At 38.6% G+C, this 21,419-nt stretch overlaps 1 protein-coding gene and 1 long non-coding RNA gene across 8 annotated transcripts in view; one reads left to right on the top strand and one right to left on the bottom strand.

Annotated features, from left to right (window-relative positions):
- GOLGB1 (golgin B1) overlaps positions 1–17,414 on the bottom strand; it is a 78,150-nt gene extending 60,736 nt beyond the window's left edge. For 4 of the 7 annotated variants that reach the window (XR_011428686.1, XR_011428687.1, XM_023623153.2 and 1 more), the window contains exon 1: positions 17,070–17,414. The gene's annotated coding sequence lies outside the window, so the exon portion shown is untranslated. 7 annotated transcript variants of the gene reach the window in all.
- Positions 16,784–20,653, top strand: LOC138919230 (uncharacterized). Its single transcript, XR_011429234.1, has 2 exons — positions 16,784–16,922; positions 20,519–20,653. It is a non-coding gene; the product is annotated as an uncharacterized lncRNA (long non-coding RNA).
- Positions 20,654–21,419: the final 766 nt, after the last annotated feature.

Genomic DNA, 21,419 nt, shown 5'->3' with positions numbered 1-21,419 from the left:
GCAGCATAGGACCACATATAACTATATATATATAACCACTGGAAGGGCAACATAGGGTCATATATAAGTACATAGGACCCTATATAACCACTCATTCAAGCTCTGAGACTTATAACTACAGTGAGTCTAAAAAAGAAACCACAACTCACCAGCAGATCTTAAACTTTCTTTTCAACTCTAGAGATTCAATTTTCTATAGTAACCTTATTAATGAAGGAAATGACCACTATAACTAAAGAGTCTTTATTAAGCATATAGACTTGCACTAATCAAAGAAAGTCATAATAGAACCTAATTTATCAAACAGAATCACTTATCTTCAGATTTTTCAGACCCTGCTGGGAACAAGCCAAAAAAAAAAAAAATCAAACAATGGGACTCTGAGAAGATGGTAGTAGCAGACAGCATAGATTTGGGATCTTCTTGAGTTCCTACATAAAAACAGACAAAGCAACTAGGTAATAAAATCAAAAACCCATGGACAGCCTTACCAAAAAAACTATGTGACAAAGTTTCCCACAAACTCCAAAATAAACATGGATTAGACAAACTACCAACAGCCATAAGATCTGTGTGTCATTGTTGTCCATGCAGGAGGAAGAAGAGGGAAGTGAAAGGTGGCAGAATGTGCCACCCTATAATATGCCATTTTGGCATAAGGATTATTTTGAGCTAAAGGCACTTGAAAAACAGCAGGTAGAAGAATGCTCTGACCTCCCCTTTTTCTTCCTGAAAGCAAAAAATAAAATCCCCATAAGGAAGACGTCTTCCCTATACCAGGAAAAAAGTAAAATTCTTATCACCAGGGATGAGGAGTTGAGGCCAAGAGAAATTTGCATAAACAAATCTTATAAGCTAACACTTATCTTCCTAGTCACTTCTCCATGATTAACCAGCCCCTTTTGCCTTGTCTCATTTTCACAATTTACTACCCTTTGTTCAACTCAATATATAAATGTCAGATTCTAACTGCTTCTTTGGGTCTTCATTTCCTTATGAGGGCCACCACATCACATAAAACTCATATTAAATAAATTTGTATGCTTTTCTCCTGTTAATCTGTCTTATATCGATTTAATTCTTAGGCCCAGCAGAAAACCCTAAGAGGGTAGAGGTAAAATTTTGCCTCCCCTACAGCAGCTGTAAGAGTGCAACAGACGTGATACCAAGAGAACTGCAAAAGGCCAGTGGGTACGTACTGGAAGATGTGCTGAGCAATTAGACAGCAGAAGCTGAAAGGGAGGATGTATCCCCACTCCAACAGCACATAAGTGCAAGGATCCTACAAGGTCTGAAAGGCTCAAGCCACATGAACTCTCAAAACTGAAGAGTCAGGCCTGTCTTTCAGAACATGGCGTCCCCAGAGGAAAATTCACTGAGAAAAGAATTCAAATTCATCAGGAAAGAATGAAGAGACCAAAGAAAGTCCAGATAAAGACTGAGTGAGGGTGACAGGAAAAAGAGTCAGAAAAATCTCAGAAATCCAGCTGCCATATATCTGAACAATATTGGAAAACAACATAAGGAGTGCTGTGAAGTTAGAAAAGCTATCCAAAATAAATATCCTTCTAAAAGTTTAGCAACAATAAACATAAAAACAAGCAACTGAAAAGTAGCACAGTCAATTTTCATACAAAGTTATTATAAGGAGAAATAAAAGAATAATATCCATACTGTTTCATAAGAAAGGGAAGCATGTCAAAGAGTCATGATCAAAAACAATTCAGAACTATAACCTACTAAATCTACTAAAAGGAGAGAAAGGCATGGAAAAATGATCTAAGCCATAAAAAATATGCATCAGAAATTGAAAAACCCAAGAAGATAGCAAGAGAAGAAAAAAGGAACAAAGGAACTACGAAATAGTCAGGCAACTGTTAACAAAATGGCAATAGTAAGTCCTTACCTTTCAATAATGACTTTAAACCTAAATAGATTAAATTCTCCAGTCAGAGTGGCTCAAAAAAACAAGAACCAACTATATGCTGCCTAAAAGAGACTCACTTTTGCTCCAAGGATACACATGGGCTGAAAGTGAAGGGATGGAAAAAGATATTCCATGAAAATGGTAACCAAAAGAAAGCAGGGGTAACTATACTTAGATAAAATATAGAATTTAAGTCAAAAACCATCACAAGACAGAAAAGGTCATTATATAATGATAGAGGAGTCAATTCATCAAGAGGATATAACACATATAAATATATATGCACCCAACATCAGAGCACCTAAATATATTAAGCAAATTTTAACATAACTGAAGGGAGAAAAGATAGCAATACACTAATAGTAGGGAACTTCAATACCCCACTTTCAACAATGGATAGATCATCCAGACAGAAAAGCAATAAGAAAACATTGGACTTCAATTACACATTAGATGAAAAGGATCTTACAGATATATACAGAACATTCCATCCAACAGCAGCAGAACACACATTCTTTTCAAGCACATATGGAACATTCTCCAGGATAGTTCATATGTTGGGCCTTAACATATTTAAGAAGACAGAAATCATATTAAGTATCATTCCTGACCATAATGGTATGAAATTAGAAATCAATAACAGGAGAAAAACTGAAAAATTCACAAATATGTAGAAATTGACATACTCCTGAACACCAATGAGTCAAAAAGAAATCAAAAAGGAAATCAAAAAACATCTTGAAATAAATGAAAATGGAAGCACAATATACCAAAACTTACAGTATACAGCAAAAGCAGTTCTAAGACAGAAGTTTACAGCAATAAATGCCTACAATAAAAAAGAAAGATCTCAAATATCCCAACTTTACACCTCAAAGACTAGGAACAACAAACTAAGCCAAAAGCAGAAGGCAGGAAACAATAAAGATCAGAGCAGAAATAAAAGAGACTAGAAAAACAATAGAAAGCTGAATAAAACTGAGTTGGTTTTTTTAAAAAGATAATATTGACAAACCTTTAACTAGACTAACAAAGAACAAAAGTGAGAAGACTCAAATAAAATCAGAAATGAAGGAGACATTACAACTGATACCAAAGAAATACAAAGATTCTTAAGATACCACTGTGAACAATTACATGCCAACAAATTGGGTAACCTGGAAGAAAAGGATAAATTCCTAGAAAGATACAACTTACCAAGACTCAATCATGAAGAAACAGAAAATCTGAACAGACCAATAACAAGTTAGGAGATTGGATCAATAATTAAAAACCTCTCAACAAAAAACTGCCCAGGACTTGAAGACTTCACGGGTGAATTCTACCAAATACTTAAGGAACTAATGCCAATCCTTCTCAAACTCTTCCAAAAAATTGAGGAAGGAATACTTTCAGATTCACTTTACAAGGCCAGCATTACCTTGATACCAAATCCAGCCAAGGACACCACAAGAAAAGAAAATTACAGGCCAATATCCCTGACGAACACAGATGCAAAAATCCTCAAAAAATACCAACAAACTGATTTCAACATCACATTAAAAGGTCAAACACCATGAGCAAGTAGGATTTATTCCTGGGATGCAAGGATGGTTCAGCATCCACAAATCAACCCACATGATATACCACATTAAAAGAATGAAGGATAAGTATTATAAAATCATCTCAATAGATGCATAAAAAGCATTTGACCAAACCCACCATCCTTTCATGATAAAAACTCTCAACAAATTAGGTACAGAAGGGATGTACGTCAACATAATAAAGGCCATACATGATAAGCCCACAGCTAACATCATACTCAATAGTGAAAAGCTGAAAGCTTTTCCTCTGAGATCAGAAACAAGACATGGATGTCCACTCTGGCTACTTCTATTCAACATAGTACTGGAAATCCTAGCCAGGGCAACTAGGTAGGAAAAAGAAATAAAAGACATCCAAATCAGAAAAGAAGTAGTAACATTGTGTCTGTTTGCAGATGACATGATTTCACACATAGAAAACTCTAAAGATTCCACCAAAAAACTGTTAGAACTAATAAACAAATTCAGTAAAGTTGCAGGACAAAAAAATCAATATACTTACACACACTAACAATGAACAATCCAAAAAAATTAAGAGAACAATCCCATTTATAATAGCATGGAAAACATAAAGTATTTAGGAGGTGAAAGATCTGTACACTGGAAACTATAAACACCAAGGAAAGAAACTGAAAAAGACACAAATAAAATACCCCATGTTCATAGAAAGAATTAATATTTTTAAAATGTGCATACCACTCGAAGCAATCTACAGACTCAATGCAATCCCTATCAAAATTCCAACGCCTATTTTCACAAAAATGGAAAAAACGATCCTAAAATTGTATGGAACCACAAAAGACCCTGAATAGCCAAAGCAGTCTTGAGTAAGAATAAAGCTGGAAGCATCACATTACTTGATTTCAAAATATACTGCAAAGGTATAGTAATCAAAACAACATGATATTGGCATAAAAACAGATACACAGACCAACAGAACAAAATAAAGAGCTCAGAAATAAATCCACACCTTTACTGTCAATTGATCTTCTTCTTTTTTTCTTTTTTTGCTGAGGAAGATTCTCCCTGAACTAACATCTGTGGCCAATCTTCCTCTATTTTGTATGTGGGTTGCCGCCACAGCATGGCTGATGAGTGGTGTAGGTCCTCGCCCAAGACCAAACCTGTGAACCCAGGCTGCTGAGGTGGAGCACAGTGAACTTAACCACTAGGCCACTGGGCCTGCCCCAAAAAGGGGCCAAGAATACACACGGAGAAAAGTTTCTTAAATAAATGGTTTTGGGAAAACTGGATATCCACATGAAGAAGAATTAAATTGGACCCCTATTTCACACCATACACAAAAATCAACTCAAACTGGATTAAAGACTCAAATGTAAGTCTGAAACTGTAAAACTATTAGAAGAAAACACGGGAAAAAGCTTCTTGACATTGGTCTGGGCAATGATTCCTTGGATATGACCCCAAAGGCACAGACAACAAAAGCAAAATTAGACAAATGAGATTGTATCAAACTAAAAAGCTTCTGTACAGCAAAGGAAACAACAGAATGAAGAGAAAACCTACAGAATGGGTGAAAATATTTGTAAACCATACATGTGATAAGGATTAATATCCAAAACACACAAGGAACTCAAACAACTCAATAGCAAGAAAACAAATAACTTAATTTTAAAATGGACAAAGGATTTAGAAAGACATTTCTCAAAAGAAGACATACAAATGGCCAGCAGGTATATGAAAAATGCTCAACATCACTAATCATCAGGGGAATGCAAATCAAAATCACATATCACCTCACACCTGTCAGAATGGCTATTATCAAAAAGATAAAAGATAACAAGTGTTGGTAAGGATGCAGAGAAAAAGGAACCCTTGTACCTTGTTAGTGGGAATGCAAACTGGCACAGCCAATATGGAAAACAGTATGGAGGTTCCTCAAAAAATTGAAAATAGAACTACCATATGATCACCAATCCCACTTCTGGGTATATATTCAAAAGAAATGAAATCAGTATCTTGAAGAGAGATCTGCACCCCCATGTTCACTGCAGCATTATTCATAACAGCTAAAATACAGAATCAACCTAAGTGTCCATCAACAGACCAAGAGATAAAGAAAATGTAGTATATACACACAATGAATATTATTCACCCCTAAAAAATAAGGAAATCCTGTCATTTGTGACAACATGGATGAATCTGGAGGACATTTTGCTAAGTGAAATAAGCCAGGTACAGAAAGACAAATACTGCATGATCTCACCTATATATGAAATCTAAAAAAGTTAAACTCATAGAAGCTGAGAGTAGGATAGTGGTTAACAGAGCCTAGTGGGTAGGGGAAATGGGGAGATGTTGGTCAAAAGGTACAAAGTTTCAGTTACACAGGATGAATAAGTTCTTGGAATCTAACGTACAGCATGGTAACTACAGTTAGTAATATTGCATTGCATACTTGAAATTTGCTAAGAGAGTAGATCCTAAATGTTCTCATCATACAAAAAAAGTAACTATTTGAGGTGATGGACAGATTAATTAGCTTGATTGTGGTAATAATTTAACAATGTATATGTATCAAAACATTGTGTTGTGTATCTTTAATACATACGTTTTTTAATTTGTCAATTATACCTCAAAAAAGCTATAAAAAACCCTAATGTCTACTTTCAATATTAACACCTCCTTGACAAAATTAAAGGCCAGGTCTTAACTGCTAACTGTGTGTGCAGCACCTGTAGCACAGCAGAGCACAAACGGTATACATCATACTTACCTTCACAAAAGGAAAATCAAACTTTGACATTCTCACCATTTTCTATGATGCAAACTTTGCTGAACACATATATATAAGATGTTTTCTTCAAATGACTTAAAACAAATACATTTATCAATTACCCCCTCCTTCAAAACAGAAAAACCCAGAAATGAAGAAGAAACACAAGAAATAATAGAAAATTTTAAAAACCATTTTGGAAATCAAGGAACAGGAAAATGAATAATTACAACAAATAACACCTTAAGAAAAAAAGAAAGTTGAAATGAAGCATAATTTTAAGAATCAAAAAGAAATTAACTATAAACTAAACATGTAGCTACTTTATGACCCAATAATTTTACTCCTAGGCATTTCTCTCAGAGAAATGAAAACTTAAATTCACACAAAAACCTGTACATGAATGTTCATAGCAGCTTTGGTTGTAAGAGCCCAAAACTGGAATCAGCAAGCATGTCTGTCAACAAGTAAATGGTTAAACAAACTATGATACATACATACCATGGAATATTACACAGCAATGAAAACAAACCAACCACTGATACATTCAACAGTTTAGATGAATCTCCAGGAAATTGTAAATGAAAAACAACCCAATTCCAAAAGGCTACATACTATTTAATTCCATACTTATATAACATTTTTTAAATGACTCAGGACAGATTAGTGGTTGCCAGCACTCAGGGAGGGGTTGGAAATGAGAGGGGAGGAGGTAGTTGTAGTTATAAAAAGGCAACACAAAGGATCCTTGTGGTGTCAGATCTGTGTAATATCTTAACTGTAATGGTGGATACAGGAGTCTACATAGGTGATAAAACTTAACACACACACACATACACACACACACACGTATACAAATAAAACTGGGGAATATATTAATAGCAGTATCCTGGTTGTGATATTATACAATAATTTTGTAAAATGTTATCATTGAAGGAAACTGAACAAACTATACAAGGAATCTCTCTGTATTATTTACTACAACTGCATGTGACTTTACAATTATCTCAATTTTAAAAAGAAAGAAAAAGAAATGAACTAAATGCAATGTGATGTCCTACAATTTGACCCTGCAACAGAAAAAAGACATTAACAGAGAAATTAGTGAAATCTGAATAATGTATGGAGTTTAGTTAATAGTAATGAATTAATGTTAAGTTTCTTAGTTTTGACAAATGCACTTTGCTAATGTAACATGTTAACATTAGGGAATAATGGGTGAGCAGTACACTGAACTCTGAACTATCTTTGCAAATTTCTACAGTAAATCTAAAACTATGCCCAATAATTTGTTCATTTAAAAAAATTTTAAAGAAATAAGCAATAAAAAAGAATCAAGAGAAAGTTATAAATAATGAAGATAAGCAATGCAGATAATAGGATTCCCTGAAGAAAAAAACCAAAGCAAAGGTACAGAACGAAAAACCAAAATCCAGAACACTTACCTGAAATTTTAAAAGATCTGAAGTTACATACTGAAAGAGACCACCATGTACCTAAGAATATCAACCCAGAATGACTAACAAAACATTCTGATAAAATTAATAGACTTAAAAATAATCCTTTGAAAGAAGACAAAAGTGCCCACTCTTACAACTCTTATTGAACATAGTACCGGAGGTTTTGGCCAGAGCAATTAGGCAAGAAAAAGAAATAAAAGGAATTCAAATAGGCAATGAAGAAGTGAAACTCTTGCTGTTTGCCAATGACATAACTTTATGTATAGAAAACCCTAAAGAATCCATCTGAAAACTATTAGAAATAATCAAGAACTACAGCAAAGCTGCAGAGTACAAAATCAACTTCCAAAAATCAGTTGCATTCCTATACTTTAATAACGAACTAACAGAAAGAGAACTCAAGAATACAATCCCATTTACAATCCAACAAAAAGAATATCTAGAAATTAATTTAACCAAAGAGATAAAAAAACCTATACAATGAAAACTCTATGATATTACTGAAAGAAATCGATGATGACATAAAGAAATGGAACGATATTCCATGCACATGAATTAGAAGAATAAACATAGTTAAAATGTCCCTCCTACCTAAAGCAATCTACAGAATCAATGCAATCCCAATCAGAATCCCAATGACATTCTTCATGGAAATAGAACAAAGAAACCTGAAATTCAGATTTGGCAACAAAAGACCCCAAATAGCTAAAGCAATCCTGAGAAAAAAGAACAAAGCTGGAGGCATCACAATCCCTGACTTCAAAATATATTACAAAGCTATAGTAATCAAAATAGCATGGTACTGGTACAAAAACAGACACACAGATCAATGGAACAGGACTGAAAGCCCAAAATAAAACCACACATCTACGGACAGCTAATCTTCATAAAAGAGCTAAGAATATACAATGGAGACAGGAAAGTCTCTTAAATAAATGGTGTTGAGAAAACTGGACAGCCACATGCAAAAGAATGAAAGTAGACCAATATCTTCTGCCATACACAAAAATTAACTCAAAATGGATCAAAGAGTTGAAGGTAAGACCTGAAACCATAAAACTCCTAGAAGAAAATATAGGCAGTACACTCCTTTGACATCGGTCTTAGAAGGATCCTTTCAAATACCCTGTCTACTGGGACAAGGGAAACAAAAGAAAAAATAAGTGAGACTTTCTCAGACTAAAGAGCTTCTACAAGGCAAAGGAAATCATGAACAAAATGAAAAGACAACCCACCAACGGGGAGAAAATATTTGCAAATCATATATCCGATAAGGGGTTAATCTCCAAAATATATAAAGAATTCACACAACTCAACAACAAAAAAACAAACAACCTGATCAAAAAATGGGCAGAGGATATGAACATTTTTCCAAAGAAGACAGACAGATGGCCAATAGGCACATGAAAAGATGTTCACCATCAGTAATCATCAGAGACATGCAAATCAAAACTACACTAAGATATCACCTTACACCCTTTAGAATGGCTATAATCTCCAAGACAAAAAACTAACAAGTGTTAGAGAGGATGTGGAGAAAAGGGAACCCTCATACACTGCTAGTGGGAACACAAACTGGTGCAGCCACTATGGAAAACAGTATGCAGACTTCTCAAAAAATTATAGAGGGGCCAGCCCAGTGGCACAGTGGTTGAGTTCACAGGTTCCTCTGTGGCGGCCTGGGGTTCACCGGTTCGGATCCCAGGTGCGGACCTACACACTGCTTGTCAAGTCATGCTGTGGCAGGCATGCCAAATATAAAGTAGAGGAAGATGGGCACGGATGTTAACTCAGGGCCAGTCTTCCTCAGCAAAAAAAGTGGAGAATTGGTGGCAGATGTTAGCTCAGGGCTAATCTCCATCAAAAAAATAAAAATAAAAACTAGAAACACCATACAAACCAGTTATCCCGCTACTGGGTATTTATCCAAAGAACTTGAAATCAAGAATTCAAAGAGATTTATGCACCCCTATGTTCACTGCAGCATTATTCACTATAGCCAAGAAGTGGAAGCAACCCAACTGTCCACTGACTGACGACTGGATAAAGAAGATGTAATACATATATACAATGGACTACTACTCTGCCATTAAAAAAAAAAAACACACAAAATCGTCCCATTTGCAACAACATGGATGGACCTTGAGGGTATTATGTTGAGGAAAATAAGCCAGATAGAGAGAGACAAACACCATATGATTTCACTCACATGTGGAAGATAAACTAACACACGGACAAACAGAATAGTTTAGTGGTTACCAGAGGGGATGCAGGTTGGAGGGATAGACACAAGAGATAAAGGGGCACATTTATATGGTGACTGACAAATAATAATGTACAAGTGAAATTTCACAATGTTATAAACTATTATGACCTCAATGAGAAAAAAAACCAAAACTAAAAAAATTAAAAATAAAATAATCTTTTGATATTTAGGCCAAAAGATCATGCAACTTGTAAGATAAAGAAAATAAGACTATCATCCGACTTTTCAACGGCAATGCCTTTGCCAGGAAAAAAATGGAGTTATAGATTTGTGATATTCAAGGAAAGAAAATGCGAGCCAAGGATTTTATTTTCAGCAAAAATGACCTTCAGATATAAAGAGCACAGACAGTATGTTACGAACATGCAAGAAAATTCATGAAAAATTTTCCTATGAGCCTTTCCTAAGGCAATCATTAGAGGGAAAGCTTGAGACAACCAAAATGACTAAAGAAACATCATCACAAGGACTGGTGGTGAGCATTCAATATATGGTCACTCGTAAAAGTAAGCCTGGAATGGAGATAGCATAATATTTAATGTTTATATGCTCTGACAATACATGGGACTGCCATGAAAAAAAGATGGGGGAGAATGTGAATACCATATGCAAAAGAAACCTTTCAAAATTGTTTTCAATAACCAAAACTGATGGTGGTTGTATCAGTATTATTATTCCTTGACTACTGTATGTGCCACATGGAATTAAAGTAAGTGAGTAATTATGGGCATAGTAATTCTACCATATTTTCAGTAGGAAAAAAGAATACAGACATAATACAGAAGAAATTAAGAACCCCCAAAGTAAAAACTGATCTTGAATTTGAATTGAAAGTATCAGCATGCACCTACAAACTATCTTACCTTAGTATATATATTTTCCTATCTCTGTCCACTGAAAAGGCTTAAAAACAATGACAAACTGTAAAGCAATGAGCATTTCTATTGCCTAGACTGGAATCTTTAAATACCCTTTCCCACTTAAAAATATTTTTCTTGGGGCTGGCCCCGTGGCCGAGTGGTTAAGTTCGCGCACTCCGCTGCAGGCGGCCCAGTGTTTCATTGGTTCGAATCCTGGGTGCGGACATGGCACTGCTCATCAAACCACGCTGAGGCAGCGTCCCACATGCCACAACTAGAAGGACCCACAACGAAGAATATACAACTATGTACTGGAGGGCTTTGGGGAGAAAAAGGAAAAGAATAAAATCTTTAAAAAATATATATATATTTTTTTCTTAAACAGGAAGGCCTCTTAGAGAAATGGCTGATTTCAGTCCTGAAGTAGGAAATGTACAAAATGAGCCTGAAACATCTTGTCATACAAAATAGCAAGGAAGCTTTCAAAGACTACTAGAGTCATGTCAAAAGGGCCCAGGAGCCAAACTAAAGAGGTTCCCACAGGCCAAAGGAACAATTATGAGTTTCTAATAAGAATATGAATTGCGACAAACTGAAACTCACCAAAAATATTTAAATCCACAAGTTCGTAATAATAATAAACCGGTCCCCATCTGAACTAATTATGTTGAAAACCAGTAAGTACAAGGATTTATCTTGTCTTTTCTATTTGAACTTTACCATTTGGGAAGCAAATAGTAGATGAGGGAACACATCTCCTTATAAAATTATTCCAGCTATTAAAGGAAAACAAAATGGTAGAACTGGAATATCTAGTCTAATATTTCACAAGTCTCAATGAATTCATGGATCGAGACATTGAGCATCAACAGCTGATAACAAAGAAGAGCAAAAACCAGACATAATGAACCTCCTGATGAAAGAATATACCACCACCTATAGCCTTGCCAAAGGGATCGAACCTGAGTCCTGTGAAGCCTCTGGATCCAGCTGTTAATTTGCAATAAATGAAGAGGACAGAGGAGTATGTTGAACAGCCCCATGAAAATGCAATTCTCAGAGTGTGGGAAACTCCACAGGTCAAAAGGCCTAATTTCTTCAACAGAAACTATGAAAAATACGTAAGAGACATATGAAGTTATTCTTTAAAAAAAGGAGGGAGACAAGATTCACATTTAAGTGACAAAACCATAAAGAAACCACAAGGAAGTGATTACTTTGGAAGGAAAGAGAGGGCCATAATTGGGATGGGGCACAGGGAGGGTTTTCTTGACAACTAGCAAAGTTATACTGCCAGTCCTGACAATATACCTGGTGGTTGACAAGAATGCTTACCTTATAATAATTCATTAAAGTATACATTTTTTTGGTGTGTCTTTTTGAACCTGAGTTTTATTTTATAATAAAAAGGTTTTTAAAAGATCAATTAACAGCTAGAGCTGTCCATAGGGGAGTTTCTCCACTTAACTCCTAGCTTTGTCACACACCCTGATCTATACATACCTCACTTTCAGTTCAGACTCCCCCAGCAACACCCAACCCACCTCTATCATAGCCCTGCTCTTTGCACCCACACATTCTGCCCTACGTAGCTTGGATCCTACTGCTACTACTTTTAGGGCTAAACAGAAAAGTACTGAGATTTAGACACAGTGATAACGTTTCTCAACCATTTTTAAACCATACACCCTTTAGAGAAAAGTAAAACTACAGTGTGTGAGCAAATATGGGCACACACATACACACCCAAGGTGGTATGCCCTAGATCAAATCTTTTGCATATCACCATTAGCCGAGAAGATTGGGATGGATATGTAATTTCTACTGTGAAAATATGATTTTTTTCATTTTCCAAATATAAAATGAAAATCCTGAATGTTTTTTTTGAAACTGAAACTCCCCCTCAATCTACCACTACCACACATGAGATTCTGATTCACCCTCCCTACAAGGGTGTGTCTCCATCAGCATCCTAGTGAAAATTATTGCACGTGAAGGACACATACAGATGAACACAGGATAATGATAATATTAATGGTAACAATTACTGAGCAATATGTATCAGACACTTTATATACATTTCTCTCTAATTCTTACGAAAACTGCAAGGTAGGTATTATCATCATCCCTATTTTATAGATGAGGAAAACTGACAGTCAGAGAAGTTAAGACATTTCAAAGTCCCTCAGCTAAATTAGCATTATTGAATAAGATTAAAAAGCTCTTTGAATGGAAAATGGGTTACTTTTCTCACATAACCATTTAAAAATATGTACATTTGAAGAAAGGAAAGACCAGTATCAGGGATGTACCATTCTAGGCCAAAGTGAAAGGAGCATCTCATATACTGACTCAACACTCTGAGAGGTACGTGAGAAAGCATATGGCACAGTGGAAAGGGCACCACATTGGGAGCCAGCAACTGAGCTTTCAGTCCGAGTTCCAACACAAAGAGGTTATATTATACTGGGTAAGTCACTTTACAGTTTCCTCATCTTAAAATGGAGAAGACTGACAAGGAGCAGTCTAATGCCCAGTGTTATTATGACTCCATGACTCAAGAGTGATTTCTACAGCTGTTGACATGACAGGAATAATAAGGAAATGTAAATGGGAAAGGCTTCTCAGGCACAGTTAAGTGCTTTAGGTAGCTCAAAGGTTGGGAATTTGAGGGCAAGAGAGCCACTAAGTAGCCATGCTTAACCTAAATGAAGAAAGATGGATCTCCCCTTCAGGTTCACTGTAAGACAAAAATGGACAAATGCATGTATAAAAATCAGTATAGGGGAAAAATTCATGTTGATAGTAATAAATTCATGTAAGGAATATATGTGACTGCTGGACAAGCAATGCTCTTGCTATTGTTTTATGTAGCACGAGAATCATGAGTAGCAACTTGGAAAAAGAATAAGGAGCTTCATGCCAAGGCCAGGCTTCAATAAAACACGTAGGCAAATAAATCAGTCTCTCAAAGTCAATGCCGGCCACACCCTCCACAAACTCTGCCACAGGATCTCGACACTTGTATGTTGCGGTGGCACACAGAATTCAATAAGGCTTACTTTCTCAAAGTCTCCACCATTATCAATAATTATTTTCTAAATACCTACTTGATGTAGAGTATTACACTGGGAGCCATCAAAATATAAAAAGAAATATAAGGCTAGTCCCCAACTACAGAGAAGCTAGTACAAAATGCATGGGAAAATGAAATAACTGAAGACAGTGAGCGCATGCCTGTGTGCACATGCCTGTGCACCATTTGCTTTGGAATTTAAATCACATTTTCCCACAGAAACAACAACACAGAAAATGGTTAGACCTCTAGGTCATTCCTCAAACTTATTTAATTCATATTTAGGTAAGCCTCAGCAGTTTTCCTTAATTCTCAAAGTGATTCTCAACTAGTTTGAGGAGGGGACAGGAAATAGTGCTATATAGCTGGGAAAAGCAAATGCAATATTATAATTTTACCATTAGAAAATTAAAACTCCTTTTCATGACACAAAACTCCACTATTTTCAATAACAAATTTAGAAGTAAATGATAGCTATAATTTATATACACAGTACTATGCACTAAGTACTGCTCCAATTACTTAACATATAATAACTTACTTATTATTTTACTCACTTTATTATTAAAACAACCCCAAGGAGGAGGTGCCTACAATATCCCCAGTTTTAGGGAGAGTAAACCAAGGCATAGGGTGATTAAGTAATTTGCCAGTCACAGAGCTCAACAAAGCTTCCTGGCTGGTCGAGATAGAGAAGATAATCTATTTTCTGAGTAACCTCATCACCCAACATTCTTCACTGGGGCTGAAAATAGGGCTGGAGGCATGAAGGCACACATATCCTTTATATTTACTTACAGTTTTATAAGCACTATTTTTGACCAATACACAGACCAAAATGAAATGATTCAGAGTAGTATGACCCCAAAGAATTCCATATTGTTTATACTACAGATGGGCTCACTTAAGGGCACAAGGATATACAAACATGGACGTTCACTACAGCAGTATTTGTGATGGTTAATGACTGAAAACAACCAAAACCTCCATCAATAGAGGACAGGCTAAATACATTTTTATATTTCTACAAGGGAATGCTGTATAGACTTTTAAAAGAATGAGGTAGTTTTATACTTATGGGTATAGAAAAATACCTAATATATAGTATTGAGTGGCAAAAGAAAGGTATAAAATAGTATGCGTATTATGATTCCACTTGTGTGAGAGAGAAAATGAGGGGGATAAATATATATGTGCTTGAATATGATCAGAAAGTTTCTTAAGAATAAACAAACTATTCACAGTGCCTATTCTTGGGAAGCGGGGAATGGGGAAAAGGGTCAGCAGACAGAGGAGAAAAAGATTTTTTTTTAATATTAAATCCTTTCGTATTGAATTTTGCCAAAAGCACATATTGCTGATTTTAAAATAGCTTAATTAAAAATAGAGTATTACAGAACCTAACATCCTCTTATATAGTGGTTCCTAACAATAGACTAGTATGTAATGACCAGTGGTGAGATATGTCTCAAATAATTTATTCCTAATAGTAGTGAACCTACATAAGTTTATGACTTACTTTTTATAAACAAGAGTAAAACCTATATCCCTTTAATTAATCCATTAACACAAAGGGTTAAAAAGAGAGGAGGCTTTTAAGAATCAAGCAAAGGAAAAAGGAATTTTCCCTTAAAGATGATTACTTTTAGGAGAGGCTGGATCCCAGGCCTCAGAGAAAAAAAAAAAGAATGGAAGTTCCCCCCAGTCTGGAAGTGCTCAGAGATGCAAACAGACTTCTTGAAAAATAAGGAAACAGCTTTATGTGATCTCCAAATTGGGTTGAGAGGGTCCCAGGGAATGGGCAAGAATTTCTTCTTTCATCTTTTTAAATGTTTTTGAATATTTTATAATATAAGTAATATATTTACAGGGCTATCATATATTATCCATAATTAAATATACAATATTTGGAGGATGTTTGCTCAAAACTGTTTTAGTCATAGGGTATGCAATTAAAAATATTTGGAAGCTACTAATGTAGTCAAATTTAACGCAGTGAAGAGGAAGGCATTAAACGGTCAGTCCATGACCGAGAGATGAAGTAAAAGCTGTGAAACAGTCAATTGACAATGTCTTGCAATTTTTTAGTTCTCTTCAACTTTCAACTGGACATCTAATTCCATGACCAAATCCTGTCACTTTCCAGAAGAACATTTCCTGATTTTGACCATTCGTAATCATTCTGATCATCCAAATTTAATTACTTCATGCTTCTGGAAAGGCCTCTTGCCTTTTTGCAGAGAATTTACTGCCATCTTGCACAGAAGGGTAAGATTCTTTAAAAGCTCATAAAGTTTCCAACTATCTTCAAAAGTAGTATTTATCTACCCAGCGATCTTAAATATCTCTGTCTCACTCGTAAGTCGTCCTCTCCCCACAGACCAGCTGGAGCTCTTTAAATAAGTCAGACAAATATATTCCTCGTTCGTCAAGGGGCTGAACCTTCCCTTCACACTCCTACACACCACTCCCGTTATGCGGAATAAACATCCTGCACACCACCAAATCAACTTCTTTTTCCTCCAGAACTTTCTTCAGGGCTCCCTTTCCTCTAACAGCCTGCCCACCTTATTCCTGGGATTTTTGTGTTGGTAGGATCGCAAGGATCATCCTTGTCTCCGAATCGCTCCAGAAACTCATTAGCAGGATTGTTCGACAGGCCCTCGTTGGCGTTAACAGCCCCAGCGTTTCTGTGATCTCCGCCCTCACGACCTTTGATTTGTTTGGGTCCCGCCTCCCCTTCCGGACACGAAGTTTGTTCCGGGCCTGAGCGCACGGGCCCAGCAGGTTCTCTCCTACGTCAGCTGCTGCGAACCCAGGCCGGCACAAGCAGGCCGCTCGGGGAGCAGGGCCCCGCGGACAGGACTGACCCGAGCGCCTTTCTCCGTCGCTTCCGGAGAAGAAACGTCCTGGGTGGGGGCCGACAGCACATATGTCCCCAAGGCCGCGCAGGGCGACCCCGAGGCCCTCTTGGCGGGGCGAGCTAGAGTGTGGGCGACTAGAACTAGCCCTGGTAGGTAAAGTGAAGCGGATGAAGGGCCGGATCCCGGACTGAATCAGGGAGAGGCGGGGCAGGGAGAGGACCCCAGTGTGCCCCCGCGGCCCCTGTGGTGAGGGTGACTCTAGAAGGGAAGGAGTTGGGGAGCGTCCCCCCACTCACCTGGAAGAGGCTGCCACCGGGGGCTTTAGCTGCCCCGCCTCCCAAATTTAAGCCACGTCAGCTCGGGAATCCCAAACGCGACACCTACCGCCGCCGAACCCGGCCAAGGAACTCAACCACTCGCAGTTGGGACGGAGATGGAATTAGGACAAGGACCAATCAGGGCTGTCGGCAGAGCGTTACCAGGGAGACCAGGCACGCCTTGTTTGTAACTACCCCATCAATAATGACAGAAACCAATCAACGTCGGGAAATGCTCCGCTTCCTCAAAGACACAGCCAATGGGCTCTAGAGAGTGGTGGAGGGGCGGGGTCAGACGCGAGCGAGCGTTCCGGAAGAAAATCTGGGGGAGAGCCGGAAATGCCGGGAGGGCGGGCATTCTGGCAAAGGTCAGGTGTTTGCAGAGGGTGGTAGGTCGGCTAGCTTCCTCCGGTTCCTCCGCCACGTAGGCGGTGACTGCCCTAGGCTAGGGCTTCGGTTTTCGGGGAGACCCGGTACAGCGGGCACCAGCTACCCTTAGGATTGTTGAATGAGCTGTGAGAAGGGCGTGGGGATGTGGGTTTTGCTCTTAGAGTTATTAAATATCAGAGCCGGGAAGTAGGTCGTCTCATATGACCTTTTAGGGATGAAAAATGAGAACCGGATTAAAGTGACTCCCCCAAAGACAAATAGCGACCTAGTGATGGAACTCAGGCTAGAACCCGGCGTCTATATGAAAGTGGGTCAGAGATGTCTCTAAGGACACGAGCGAGAGATAATAGTAAATACTAGGAAAATGTGTCTCAAGAAGTAGTGGTGCTTGAGCTGGGCCTTAAGCAGACGGTGAAATTTGAGGGCTCCAGTCCTGAAATGGGAGTCAGTGAGGAACTCCAGTAACAGTCGCCGAAATCATGCATTATCTCCGGAAGCCCCTAAGGGAAGGGACAAAAGCTCCCGTGATTTCAGGCACTCTTGACAAGAAGAGTATTAGTTTGAATTTATTGAGTCTTATTGTGTGCCAGGTATTCAGCTAGCCCACTATATGCATCCTCTCCCTAATGCTCACACACCCCTTTGAGGTTCAAACATCCACTCAGTAAGGCTTTTGCAGGCTACCCGTCTAAAATTGCAGTCCCCTGTGGTTAGTGTACACTGCTTTTGGATCTGGCGATAGAGCTGAGATCAAAAGAGACAAAAACTCCTGCCATTTTGGAGGTAATAATTTAGTAAGGAGAGAGAAAATAAAGATAAATGAAAATTATAATTTGGCAGATGGTGAAATGCTTAGGAGAAAAATAAGCCAAGAAGGGGTATAGTGCACTCAGGGGACAGCATTTTAGAAAAACTGAGACCAGGCCTGATGACTTGTTTCATGCTCTTGAACTTAAAAACTTGGAATGTACAGGGCAGCCCTTACAGAGCCCAACATGAGACATGAGCCAGGGCTTGGAACGTAGTCTGCAGACTCTCCCATGAGCTTCTAATTGAGGTCGGGGGCAAGGGAATGTTGCTGAATATCAACTGCACCTGTTTAGGGCTGAGGCACCCAGCCCACTGCATCGACAGCTGAAATTGCTCCCTGATGATGTGCAGACCTCTCACATAGCGGGTCTGAGTTATATTTTAAATATAGTTCTCGTTAAATAAAACACTCATTAGTCAGGATTCCCTAGGGGTGAAGAAAAGTCTAAATTATGAGATTTGGATTTTGTATGAAACTATCTGTGTATACTTGCCCCGCAGAGCTCTGGGTCCTTATCGGTTATATTCCCCTTTATCAGCAAAAGTCCCAGAAGAATCCAGAGTATCAAACACCCCATACTCAAAGCCTGAGAAAAGATCATTTTTCTGAACTCCCCAACCCTCATAGGCAGTAAGTCATGGATATCTCCTCTGGAAGCGTGGATACCTGTCTATACTTTGGTGCCCATTTCTTGACTAGAGCCTGCCTGCAGGATGCAGCTGTAGCAGATGGGAACTGGGGTCCCACCTATGCTGAGGACAGAGAGACTGCTGTTCTGTGAATTGTTTGAACCCTGTTCTGGTGTTCCAAGGGGGCCAATATGGCATGGGGTAGATTTCGGACCATTTGTCTCCATATCACAGTTGGTATTCATCCTTCATACCAATTGACTGCTAGAAACAGATGCCAGAGGAGGCTTTCCACAATGATTGGGACTTTTGTTCTCCTGACTTTCCTCCTGGGAATGTTGATACTCCTGAGTAGGCACAGACCCATGGAGAGACTGGGCTGGCTTTAGGAAAACTGAGACTAGGTGTGGTAAAAGGTTTCATCCTTTTGTACTCCTTAAAATTTAGAATGTACCGCAGCCCTTGATGTGTATTTTGTTGCCCAACTCCAGGTTCCTGGTCTCCACAGGTCCCTGTATATAGTCTGTCTTTGAGGAGGGAAGAGACTGAGGTTTGGGAACCTAGTCTGTCTATGATGCCTCCTTGCCTCCTGCTGGATGAGCTTTGAGATGGGGATTAGGGGTGGCAGGTTGGTCTTGGGAGGGCTGTAAGTGTGGAATGGGTAGGTGTCCTGGTTCCAGCCTTCTCAGAGGCATCAGAGATGCCTGAGGGATGCAGAAGCTTGCCGGTTTCTGCTCCTACTTTGATGTTAAGGCCCCAAGCTTGTCTTTCAGCTCTTGCTGAGCGTCTTCAAGCAGTAGCAGTTTTCCCAAAGGTGGACAGGGCAAAGTAGGGACTGTGGCACATGGGCGAGCAGGAGAGCTAAAGAAACAGACCAGGCATTCTAGCCTGGGGGTGATGGGGTTGTCTGGGAGCTGCTCCTCTGACAGCCAAAGAAGAGATCACTGTTAAGACTCCCACAGTGCCTGCAGGAGCTAGAGATGCTAGAGCTGTTTGACTCGAAGGCCTGGAATAGGCTAGGCTCCAGGAGAATTGACTGAGGCCTCTTTTAACTTCAAGAGTCTTCCCCACAGCATCAGCGGGCTCTGGGTACTTCATGGAGCATGTAGAGCCAGGCAGACAACCTTGGAAGCCATGGTAGGCAAAGGGTGGGGAATGGCTCAGACAAGTGGGTGCATTAGTGACTTTCTCACCCTGAGGCACCTAGAGCCAAAGGAATGAGGAATCTGAAACCAAAGAGAAGAAAATTCCTAGGATGTGTAACCATAAAGCTCTTATTCAACGTTCATTTAACAAATACTTTCTAAGCACAGACCATGTGCCAGGCACTGGAGTGGCTTATTTTTGATCTAGGCTCTAAGAATAAATCCTAGGCCTCTAAGCAAGATTTGTGATGGGAGCTCCTCCAGCCCATCAGTTTGAAGGGTATTCTTATCATGAATCTTAGGCGATGTGGCAGGTCACTCTTTTGGAGAACTCCCAAGTACTATAAAATTTCCTCAGGATGCAGCTATATTTAATGACTTAATATACTAGCACAAAGAGGCCACTAGAACTCAAAGTATGTATCAAACTGACATCTCTGATATTCTTCATAGGTGCTTTCAAGGACTGCATCACTGAGCCTACCCTCACCGATATTCCTAGCAAAGAGCATCACCAGAATTAACCAAGTCACCCCACCATTGCTGATATAAGTAATAAATTTGGAGATTTGCATATAGAGCACATAATGTGGGCAAGTCTATGGACTTCCTAATTGTCTCTAATTTGTTCTAGGTGTGTCCTACTCAGTAAACTTCCTGTGATCTTTATCAGGAGATTTCTTTAACAATTAAGAGATTTTCTCCATTTACTGCTTTAGAGTGCTAAGCATGCTGTTTAGGAAGGTGTATTCAACCTAGAGTCAAAACCAAGTTATTAATAGGTTTTGTATAACCAGGAGTTAGCCTCCCTTCTGACCCCTGAAGGAAATGCAGCCTTAGCCTCTGTCTCCTGCCTAATCCCTCTCCACCCTCAAGATTAACAACCTTCTCATTCACTTGCTTTACATTTTAATTAGGCTAACAGGCACAAGAAATACAGACTGATTAATGAATGAAGGACTTGGCTGCATAATTTATAGATCTGGTAATAAGACACCTTATTGGACTCCTGTAAGGACATAGGTGTTGAGTCTCTGATCTCTGGAAGTCTCTTTTCCATGAAAATGTGTGACTTCTTTATGCCCGTGTAGTGCTGAGGGTTGCACATTCAAGAGCCAGCCATCCAAGACCTTGCCTCAACTCTCTTGTCTTCTCTATGTCTTATGGGCATCCTATGAAGCCAGTTTATTCATTCCATATTTATTATTTTATTTGTTTTTATTAATATTTTTATTCTGCTTATTATTTATTCTTGTGAGTGTATTACGTGAAAATCCAGAGTGCTAAAAATTGCTTGGATCTCTTAACGTCAGGGCAAGCCCACTTTTCCATGTGTGCTAGACAAATCCACACT

Source organism: Equus caballus, chromosome 19, assembly GCF_041296265.1.
Source record: "Equus caballus isolate H_3958 breed thoroughbred chromosome 19, TB-T2T, whole genome shotgun sequence".
Lineage (NCBI taxonomy): Eukaryota > Metazoa > Chordata > Mammalia > Perissodactyla > Equidae > Equus > Equus caballus.
The sequence above is the reverse complement of the archived record's forward strand: the minus strand, read 5'-3'. Positions and strand labels throughout refer to the sequence as shown.